Source organism: Polypterus senegalus, chromosome 4 (assembly GCF_016835505.1).
Source record: "Polypterus senegalus isolate Bchr_013 chromosome 4, ASM1683550v1, whole genome shotgun sequence".
NCBI lineage: Eukaryota > Metazoa > Chordata > Cladistia > Polypteriformes > Polypteridae > Polypterus > Polypterus senegalus.
In genome coordinates, this window is record NC_053157.1 from 127,998,138 (window position 1) to 128,010,564 (window position 12,427).

Sequence of the window (12,427 nt, forward strand, 5' to 3'; positions counted from 1 at the left end):
CTTACTTTCACAAACTGACACACATTAAAATGCGTTACTTCACATGAGATTTTGTGGTTCCTGGTAACAAATACATTATGCAAAATTCTAAAACTTTTCCAACCTAAAAGATAAATGCATCTTTTCGAGCCCTCTCTGTCATATATAATAATATGTACTACACAAATATTCTCTCAAATGTAATCTGATCATTTCATTTTTAATGTGTAAAGATAAAAAAATGTATTCTCTGACAACTTATATATGTGACTATAGTTATAAATAGTCAGAAAACTATAATTTATTCATATGAAAATTATTTTGCTTTAGGACATTCCAGAATTTTTTACATTTTTGTCTGGTAAGAACATTCATTTGTTCACTTTTGATTTATATTACTTAATTGACAGGTCATGCAATTGAAAACTGTTAAGATTTATTTATAGTGCTAACTGCAAGAAAGAAAGGGAAAAATGAGTACCATTATTTAATTTTCTTGCTATTTAGTTATCTCAATTTGCATATCTTAACATTATTACTTAGGATATCTGACTTTGATCTTTGCTTGGACTACTGGGATTTCATTAATTAAACCTTTAGAGACACACAGTTCAATAATATCAGTAATTTAATATGGAAGATTCTGTGGGGTTGTTAATGGGCAGTAGGGAAATTCTTCACCTGGGAGAAATACATTTCTCAGATCAAGTCATATATTTTATTTAGGCAGAAAGACCAGCTGAAAACAGATGGTCTTGTACAGGTAACTCAAGACAAAAGAATGGGGAAATCGGCGAAATTTGCTGAAAAATTATTTAGTATAAGTGGTATTAAAGTTTAAATAATATAAATCAGAATTTAGGGATTAAAAACATTACTAAATAGTATTGAGGTCTACAGATTATTATTGCTTCATATACAGTATAGGATAACTTACTAACAATGCAGGTTAGGTGCATTGGTGATTCAAAATTGTTCCTAGTGTGTGCTTGGTGTATGGGTGTGTGTGTGTGCCATGCGGTGGGCTGGCGCCCTGCCCAGGGTTTGTTTCCTGCCTTGCGCCCTGTGTTGGCTGGGATTGGCTCTGGCAGAGCCGCGTGACCCTGTAGTTAGGATGTAGCGGGTTGGATAATGGATGGATGGATGGAAATGCATAGTGCTTTTTAGCATCTTTTATTTATATACCTTAAAGGTGGATATATAGTGTACAACTAACATTATTTAGTGTGATAGCAAAGCCTGTTTCTGAGAATACTTTTTTTGATATAAATCAGGGCAGAAAATGTTACTTCACAGAGCCAAGTCGAGGCAAATGGCAAAAGTACGTCAGTTGCAAATTTTTGAAAGTTTGGGGTACTCTACCTTAGCTAATAACCAAAACTCTGACAACGGGGCTGAACTGAAAATTGCTTTCATTGTGCAGTTACTTGAAAGGTTCAGAGGAGCATTTTGTTGGTCTGATGACAGTTGACTAGCGGGACAATAGCGGCACGCTTAGACGCTGTGGCTGTTTACTCTCCGACTCAGAGTTTGGTTTTTCCACCCTGCCTGGATAAACACACGTATAGCCGGCAGGATATTTTATCTATCGGCTTACGGAGTGAGAGTTGCTCGACATCCGAGTTTCTTCGCGTGCACAACATTCTGGATGACATCGCACAGACACCGGGCTCTCCGTGGATTACAATCCCAGCTTCGAGGAACGGCGGCGGCGCCGCAAAGAATGTAAACAAAAGAGGGGGTGCCAAAGCGCCGTGCTAGCGAGGCTAAGGAAGCAGCCACACAAACCACCACTTCCAAGCATTTTCTCCTCAAATGTGAGGTCACTGGCAAGAAAACTGGAATCAGTAGAAGCTGTAGATTGCAATGGAAAAGATCATCATGGACTGCTGCATCCTGCTGATCACGGAGACATGGCTTAATCCACTCATACCGGACACAGCGATCAAGATAGCAGGCTACACAGCACATCGGCAAGACAGGACCGAGAGCTCTGGTAAGAAAAGATGAGGGGGGCTGTGCATTTATGTGAACAATAGCTGGTGTACGAACTCCACCATAGTCACCAGACACTGCTCTCCGGACGTGGAGTTTATGACAATTAAATGCAGACCCATATACTTCCCCCGTGAACTCAACACTGTACTTCTTACTGCTTTGTATATAGCACCAGGTGCTAATGCTAACTCGGATCTGGGGCTTTTGCATGAGACCATCAGCAGGAAACAGAGCAACTATCCTGAGGCTGTTCACATCATTTCTGGGGACTTTAATCATGCAGATCTGAAACTAGTTCTCCCCAAATTCCATCAACACATAAAGTGTGCAACCAGGGGAGTAAAAACACTGGACAAGCTGTACACAAACATCAGACAGGCCTATAGGGCTAAACCCCTGGCATACCTTGGCCAGTCTGATCAAACGTCCTTGCATCTGATTCCTGCATATACCCCCCTCAGAAAACAAGCTCCCACTATGACCAGGACTGTTATCATATGGGCCAAGGAGGCCTCCCAACATTAGCAGGACTGCTTCCAGAGAACCGATTGGGAGGTTTTCAATCACCAAGACTTGGAAAACCACACTACGGCAGTCCTGGATTACATCAGGTTCTGCATGGACAACGTCACCAGGGCCAGATGCATAAGGATGTATCCTAACAGGAAGCCCTGGATAACGAGGGATGTCCAGAGTCTGCTGAAAGCCAGGAATACTGCTTTCAGGTCTGGGGATGGGGCTCTTTACAGTGTAGCCAGAGCAAACCTGAAGAGAGGCATCTGAGAGGCCAAGGCAGCATACAGAAAGAGGATAAAGGACCATCTGAGGAGCAACAACACCAGGCAGGTGTGGCAAGGTGTCCAGCACATCACCGGCTACAAATCCAGCAAGTCCTTGGCCGCTGAGGGAGATGCTTCTCTGGCAGAGGAGCTGAACATCTTCTTTGCCCACTTTGAGGCGACACCAACAGCAGCTCTATCACAGCCGCCTGTTCACAACAGCAACATACTCATGGTGGAAGAGTGTGAGGTGAGGCAGGTGATGAGGAAGGTGAATCCGAGGAAGGCTGCAGGACCCAACGGTGTGGCTGGACGGGTGCTGAAAGACTTTGTGGATCAACTGGCCGGAATCTTCACTACTAGCCATCCCCCACAGCTCCACCCATGTAGTAATGAAACAAGACAGTCAGGAGAGCCCTGCCCGGCTCCCCAGTCCTGACGCCAAGCTTCCCCCTCCCCTCGGCCTGCAGCCTCTGTTTCAAATTAGCGCAAATATATCACTGCTGCAAGCTCCCTCCATCATGCTATTCTGCTGATTTCTCGTCGCACTGCCTGCTCATGAGCCCACCTCCAACTCGTCCCTCGAGACTTTGTCGTCTTTGCACAGTCCAGATGCACCTGTGACTCACGTAGACTTTTCATTGCTCTGTGCGGTGTTGGCTGCCTTTCTATATATAATCAACCAAGACACTTGACCACGGTAGTAGCGAGGTGGGAGGGGGGTGTGCACAAAGTGCAGGAGCATCTAAGAAGACGCATGTTTGTCACGGATGCGAATTGCTGTATGTAGCGTGTAAAACAGTTTGCTATGGTGCACGCGGTCGTGCGTCATAACCGAAAACTTGGTTTTTAAAGACTGCTTACTTGATTGTGTATACAACTGTAGGTGAATGAAAAGATGTAACTCTGGAGAGGGCAACATACAATACAGGGTTTTACACCCTGCATACAGCGATTCACATCCGCGACAAATATGAATCTTCATAGATGGTGCTGTCGCATTCACCCTCGCACTCGAAGAATACACACTGCCTGGTCATGTGCCCGGTTGCAAGAGCAACTGACAGAGACCCGGCCACCAAGTCTAAGACCATGGGAAACCCCTCGGAAACTGTTTTACACACTGCATACAAAGATTCACATCCACCACAAACAAACTGTTTTACACGCCACATACAGTGATTTGCATCCGTGACAAACATGCCTCTTCTTAGATAGTCCTGCCGCGTCATGTGGTGCCTCTGTGTGAACCAGTCAGGCACAGAGAAGGTCAGCTGCTGAGAGAGCGTCTCGACTGTTGCAGGGCCTGCAATGGTGAAGCAGGTGAGACGATAATGAAACAGAGGCACAGGGCTTATTGGTTTTTAAAGACTGCTTCCATCATTGTGTTTTAACCTCAGTTTTAAAGGATTGTTTTAAGGATCCCATGGGATACGCCTCGCAAACTGTTTTACACGCTGCATATAGCGTATAGCGTATATATAGAATATAGAATATATATATTCACAGATGCTTATATGCGAGTTTCCTCTTGGGAAGAATAAAGTATCTATCTATCTATCTATCTATCTATCTATCTATCTATCTATCTATCTATCTATCTATCTATCTATCTATCTATCTATCTAGAATTTCAGAATGTTAGTAAATCTAAGTAATCTTCCTTGTCTGAACCCATGCTGACTGTTCAGTAAAACACCTGTTCTTGCCATGTGTTGCTCAGACTTTTCCTTAATAATTCCATCCATTAATTTACCTGTGATGCATGTTACATTCACTAGTCATTGATTACTTGGATCTGCCCGACCACCCTTTTTATTTAATGGGATAATATTTACCATTTTCCAGTCTTTCAAAATTTTCTCACTCTGCTGTGACTTCCTAAAAATATGCATCATGGGTTTATAAATGTACTGGCCAACTTCCTTAAGCACTCAAGGATAATGAATATCTTTCCTGGTGATTCTATCCTGATTTTAAAGAGAAAAATGTATATTTGCAAAACGATAAATTATATTCACAAATATTGAAATTAAAAGTGAAAAGTTACTAAATTTGTCATTTTTGCAAAATATCACATGATTATATTATTTACTAATCTACAGAAATGCTACCTTATAGTTTTAAAATTAAAAATGTCATATTAAAGAACTTGCCCATTCCCAGTCACTTTATTTTCTTTACTGAAACTATAGCTTCTTTGGAGCAGTGGGAGGATTAAGAAAAGAAATGTCATTATTACTGAAAATAATTTTTTTTCTTGAACTGTGAAAGATATAATATGTGTTGATGTATTATCTGAATATGGCTAAAAAACTATTAGTGTTAGCTAATGATTAAAAAAAGCATGTACAGAGGCTAAAAACTATAAGAAGCATCAGAAAGCAAAAAGTAGTTATACCTGATTGAGCAATAGATAGATAGATAGATAGATAGATAGATAGATAGATAGATAGATAGATAGATAGATAGATAGATAGATAGATAGATAGATAGATACTTTATTAATCCCAAGGATAAATAGATGGAGGAATACTTTGAGCTATGTTGTTAGGGTTATAACATGTTCTTTTAATAAAGGTAGCCTTGGTAGCATAAAGTATTCAAAACTGTGGAATAACCTACTGTACCTACTGATATTATACATACTCCAGCATTCTTCATTTTTGAAACAAGGTGAAATTTTAGTGCAGTATACTCTTGTTAGAGCTGCTACTCTGGCTGCTCATGTTGTCTTTTAATAATTGTAGCAATCATTTTGACTGGTTGTTACTGAGTCTCTCCCCATTTTTTTTTCTACTGTCACTGTCATTTTCATCAAATTATTTTGCCTACTCTATTAACATAATTTTAGAGTGGATGTGTCATTGTCAATGATAGATTCAATGACATTTGTCATAATCTGCTGGGTGATACAATGCAGAGCGTTGCAACTAAAATTTTATTTTCTCCTTTGTCCTTTGGTTATTTTAATAAACTAAATGGGATTTTAAAAAGACAAAAAGGAAATATTTGCATGTGCCTTTAAACAATTGCCTCCAATCAATAATAAACTGGAGCAGTACTGGGGCTCTTCTGCTTTCATGGCCTCACAGCAGAAGTTACTTTATACTCCAGGCTGCAGAGGAAGGTTTTGTCTGAGATGCAACCAAAGAAACATGCTAGATAGAAGGGTCTGAAAGGATTAAGTACATTATTTAAAACTGCATGAAAAAAAGTAATTTAACTCAAGACCTTAATATGCAATGATGAAAAACTAACATCTTACTGATAAATCCAGTGTTGTTTGGTAAAGAAGTTCAGTGGTATAACATAAGTAATCTTTAAAATAAATAAATAAAAATTAAGTAAACTTTGCAAATTCACAGTACACTTGATAAGAGTTAAAATGCAGCTGCTTAAAATTTCAGATTACAGCACAATATACAGTATCGATCACACCAGCTGAAAGTACAGTATGTGAAATGTTTCATATGCAGCAAGAAAAAGACAACATTTACAGTGCCATTTCACAAAGTATTAAAGAGAGTGAAAGGTCACTGACGAAAACAAATTTAGATTTATTATATTCAAAAATTTTATTTAATATTTATGTATATTAATTTAATTTTTTAAACGTAACTAGACAGTTTGTTTAGGTTTTCATATAGTTGATAGTAAATCTTCATTTATAAGATGATGCTTTCTTGGATATTAAAAATGAAAAACTAGATTATGGCGAGTGACGTTGGTCCTGAAGGGCCACAGTGACTGCAGGTTTTAGTTGCAACCCTAATTTCTTAATGAAATGTCAATCATTGCTGTTGAGGCACTAATTGCACATGCAACATTTTTTGCTTCATTTTATTGGTCTCGCTTGTTAAAATTTCCCACCCTTAATAACTTATTTTAGTTTTAAACAGCTGCATTTACTGTTTCTAATTGCTTTTTATTTGCAATAAGATGCAAATGACAAAAGGAACCAGAAATTCTCCATCTGTCTTATTTCCTTTTACACCTGTGTATATTCATCGTGAACTGTCTGCTTTACTGAAATATTTAGAAAGAAACTGAGAGAAAAAAGTGAAGGAATGACAGTTATTCATCCATTTTAGACTTCAAATCATTTAGATGATATCCTTAGAAAGGAAAAAAATCAACAATTTAAGAATGAACTCACATTACAGAGTTCAAACACTTGCATATCCCATGTGGTCTGTGTGTGTATACTTGTCTTTCCTATCACTGTGCTCATTACAATATATAAAATAATCATTAAGCTTCATTTAACTTGTGTTACTGAGATCTTGAATTGGTAATAGCAATTTTAGCTTTCTGTTTTCTCTGTGTCGTTTTTGGTTTATTTTCTTTTTCTCGCTCCTAGTCATTAAATGTTATTTTACATATTTTGTGAATACATAAGTAGAAATTGTACACTGCAACCATGGCTGTTTAAATTGTATGGACTGAAGTAAATCTGGCAAGGTATTTTTTTTAGGAAGAAACCCTGTGGGTGCAGTGTTTACAGTGGCAGATTTCACCAGTTTTCATATTTTAGTGCACTGTTCCCAGACATGTCTTTTCAGACTATCATGTCTGGTTTTGCAAGACTAAGTATTGACAAAAAGACATAGAACAGTTGGAAATATTTTATGCAAAACTTAAACTAAAAATGTATGATACCTAGTTGGACTACAGGAATACAATAATTTATTGCAGTTAAAAATAATTATAATAAAATGTATAGTAAAATTTGAAAATGTATTCTACTTTGGATACCCTATCAATATGATTCCTGTCGGGGAGAAACACCTGTAGCCCCAAACACCAATCCTGGGGCCTCATACATAACATTGTACGTAGAATTCACACTAAAACATAGCATACGGACAAAGCAGAAATGTGCGTATGCACAAAAAAATCCAGATTCATAAATCTGTGCGAAGACCAACTTCCACGTTCTTCTGCTCCATAAATCCCGGTCAGCGTGAAAAGTAATGCATGTGGATGTGCCTGCTGCCCCACCCCAACTCATCCCAAAATTATGCCTCTTTGAATATGCAAATCAATATAAATAGCCCTTAAGCTCAGCGTTCTGTGAAAAGGCAATGGCAAAAGCATAGGGGAAAATAGAAGAATTTCAGCGAATACCAAGTGGAGGCAAGGATAAACGTACTATTTGTTGGTTTAAGCAGTTGTATAAACAACAAAAGGAAGTTGATCGAGTGACATAGAGTGTCGGAGAAACTCGAAAGCTCAAGTTCACAAAGTCGCACAGTGCCCGAAGTGAAAAAAAGTTTTCAGATATCAAAGTCGCCATGAAAAAGCGAGTCGTAGCCCACCATCTGAGTGTCATATGAAAGCTTATTAGGGTACAGAGAAAAAAAAAAAAATAAGGACACAGTGAGAAAAAGGCTTTAAATGTAAACTTTAATCTCGAAATGTCCACTTTAATCACATAGTTTATTTTGTCATTAAAGTAGAACATCATAAACTTCATCTTTAAATCGTTTTATTTACTAGTTTCTTGAATACCATCGTAACTAAGTAAGGCATCTTTTTAGCACCTGTCTAATTAGGAGCCTCATCTCACAACCATCAAAATTAAATAATTAATAACAAAATTGAGGAAATAAATTGAACTAACAGAAGAAATTAGCAAAGGCCATTTACAAAACAATTAACTAATAAACAAAACACCTGACAAAGCAAAATAATAAAAAATATCATATATACTCGCGGAAAAGTTCTCCCACAAATAAGCCAGGACTTGATTTTACCATATAATTTCTGGTATTTTATAATGTCGGTCATATAAGTCAAATGCGGAAAACTCACGCTATTAGTCCAAGAAATTATGATATGCTAACGCCCACCTGAGAGAGTAACCACGGAGCACATGACCACATGGTAATACCCAAACTATTCCAAAGCAACGTTTGCACTGATTTGTGTTCTTTGTATCTTACACCCTCATACACCTTTATTGTAAGAGCATTCTATGAGCATTCGATCAGAAGAAAATATGAAGCTGGTTTTAAATTAAAAGTCACTAAAGTGGCGCAAGAAATTGGTAACTGCGTTGCTGCAACAAAATTTGATGTGTCTGAGAAACTGATGTGAGATTGGAGGAAGCAAGAAGTTGTAATTAAATTAATTATTATTGTAAATTAAGTGTTGTATTTTTGAACGGGCGTATATACTGTAATTAAGAATGAGCAAAGAGAGTTTATCAATAGAGTAGAGTAATACCTGTGAGAAATAGGGTGTTGCAGTCATATGTGACTAATAAATAATAAATCAGTCATTTCAGGTAGTAATAGCCATTTGTAACATTACTAATATCTTGGCTATGTTTTTAAATCAATTTCATGGAACCTCGGGGAAAAAAGTATCAATTTCTACTAAAAATGTGAAAATTTCTGGATGATTTCAAATTTGTGTACCATGGTATATGATGCAATTTTTTTTAGCAGTATGGAGAATTTGTGATTAATGCTGTTGCCTCGTGGCTCCAGTGAGCCCATTTTCTGTTTCCAGCTTAACAATCTGATTGGAGTCTGCAAGTCTTCCTACGTTTAGATTGTTTTTCTTTTGTTACTTCCCATAACCCTAAGGTGTACGTTTTAGGTTAATTTGTACCTCTGCCCTGGAGAGACAAAAATCACTATGTTGTGATTGCAAACATTTTATTAAAAAAACCATAGTGAACTGTTTTCTGCTGCATGTTTTGCTCACACCAGCTATGGTGAACTGCAATTGAACTCCAAACTCTTTATTACCTACAAATCTGGAACTCTATTTATAGATGTTACATACAGAGCAACACTGTGAGATTTTATTTAATATTTAGCTCGTAATGTTATGTATAAGTTAAGTTTACACATATTTTCTTTTTTTATTTTACCTCAGTTTTTAACTCAAATGTTAGATGCAAGCATTTATCTCAAGGAAATTTGATTAACACTCTTGACAAGATAAAGTGTTTTGCATTGTGTCTGGGTACAATAATGACAGCTCTACAATAATGAAAATATTGGGCAGCAACCAGGTCGTCCCTTTTAATATTTACAGTTTCAAACCAAATAAACACCCTTGGGCGTGTTAGCGCTTCAGCACCAAAAGAAACTAAAGGTTTCAGCTGGTTAGACACTGACACTTGGGTCAAGTTCACTGGAGCTCTGTCTGGTGGGTAGCTCTTGCATGCCTCCTTCTGGGATCCCTAAGTTTTTATGGAGTGTGAACTGCAAGGGGCGGACTCGGTTGCCATTACTGGGCAGTTTCTTGGCACTGTGGAGAGAGAGGGAGATGGCAATATTAGTGATAGTGCTCCCTCTCAATTGTTATTAAATACCGTGACAGAACCTTTAAGATGATCCTCTGACGTACATGCTTGACAGTTAATATTAAAGATTCTGGGTCAAGCTGTCCATCATCAGAGTAGTTAGCTAAATATCTGTATGTAACATCATGAAGTCCAGAACCCCACCTGGTGTTTGGCTTAAATTATGGATCGTCCAAGAATGAAGGAGAAACTCCATTCCATCAGAAAGATTTCATCCAGCTGGACCTGAAAGGCACTGTCAATGCATTGACCTGACTTCTGAGTCAAAACAAACCACTAGGAAGATAAGCTCCCTCTCTCTTCTTCTCTTGCTCTTCCACACAGATATTTCCTTATGTGCTATTCTTCAGCTTCCATTCCCTTAGTGGGAGTGTTGTTTAAGATTTGTCACTTTACAACAACTGTGTATTTAGTGTTTTACCTCCAGATGTTATTCAATGTCATTTGTTATAGGGTTTTACATCCATACTTTGCTATTTTTCATTGTTATTTATTTAACATCTATATATATAATTCACTAAGGGCACGCAAGACAGTGAGCACAAACAAGACATAGAGCGCACGCAAGACAGAGAGCCACGCCTGCCAACTCACAGAGTCCCGCCCACCAACTCTAAGACCATGGGATACGCACTACAGAGCTCTGCCCGCCATCTCTAATCCTACTTCCGCATCCACTGTTCCTCTTGATCAAACAGCAATAATTAGCAAACAAACAAAGATAACTGGCAGTAACAGTGCAAAATTCACAATTGATATGCCAGTTTGAAAAGATAAGTTTTGAGGGTAGTTTTAAAATGTGTTATTGAATCGAGCTGATGTATATGAGGGAGAAGAGAATTCCCAAGTTGAGGAGCACTATGAGAGACGCTCGAGCTCCCATAGCACAGAGTTTGACATGTGGTACAGAAAGTACAGCTGCAGATGAGAATCAGAGTGAGTAAGACGTGTATCAGTCTGTAGGAGATCTGTGAGGTTGTGGAAAGCTTTAAATGTTAAGAGTTGTATTTAGTATTGTATTCTGTAGTTAACATGGAGCCAGTGAAGTTGAGAGAGAATAGGTGTAGTATATTCAGTGGATTTTGAACAGCAGGTTATTATCCAGGCAGCAGAATTTTGAATAAATTGTAAGCGATGGATACGTTTTTGTGGGATGACAGATAGAATATCATTACAGTAATCTATACGTGAGGTGACTTGGGCATTAACCAATACTTTAGTACTGTGTTGCGTAAGAACAGGACAAAGTCTAGAAATGTTTCGTAGATTGAAGAAAGCAGTCCGAGAAATGTTACTTATACGGGAGGAATTATTTAATAATAATAATTATTATTATTATTTAATAATTGCCATTATTAGTGTATAAATGGATATAAGTAATTGCATGTAAATGATTCGTCAAAATCTGTTGTATGTAAACGATACTGTTTAAAACGTTATTGTGTTTTCATCAGAAAACCCGGTTTCCACGTCTACCTGTATTAGTTTAAATGGCACTTTTACCACTCGCAATAGGGTGGACGTGCTGACTTATCGTGTCGACTGGGCAACACAGTGAATGCGGCGTCTATCTATATATGTCTATGTTTTCCATAGCCTGCTACAGGAAGGTACTCTCTCAACCATTGGCATTGGTTTCACTCCTTGGTATTTTCGACGGTGGTTTCCTAAGCCTTTGTTATACTGAATTCCTTTCTCACCGTTTTCTGTTCCTATTCTTACACCGCCGTATGCTACAGTGGGCTTCAGCTAGTACATTATATATTTGTTTTTATTATTAATATTGTGACATGTGAATCACTGTCTTGTACCCTAAAGGTGAGGATTAGTCTAAGGATTTCAGGAAAACCAGCTTTATACAGCTTGAAACAGGAACAGCAAGGTTATTGATTGCAGCGGGAGCTACCACTCTACTTACTACACACAGACACAGCAAAAGGGCAGGGCTGGGACCAATTCAGTGGCCAAGTCATAGTGTTCCCCACATCACCCACTGGGTGACAGACGCAATGCACAAGGAGGTGGGGAGTTTGCTGTTGCCTCATTGGTGCTGCGAACATGCAAGGTGCTATGAACCAGCGGCTGCTCGGCGACAGACAAGTCAATCGTGCTTGCATATGTCGCCCTATTGAGGAAGGCCTCAAAAGAATTAAAAAATCTCACAATATTAGTTATTATTCTATTCTATGCTTTGCTTTGCTTCAAATTTCCATGCTCAATATATTTCTGTCTACACATCTGAGGTAAGTACAGGGCACCTGTTGTGGATAGGCTGCCACTGCTTTCCTACAGGGTTTGCAGCTATGGAGGAACGCCTTCAGTAGTGAGTAGGACAGAAAGAAGTAAC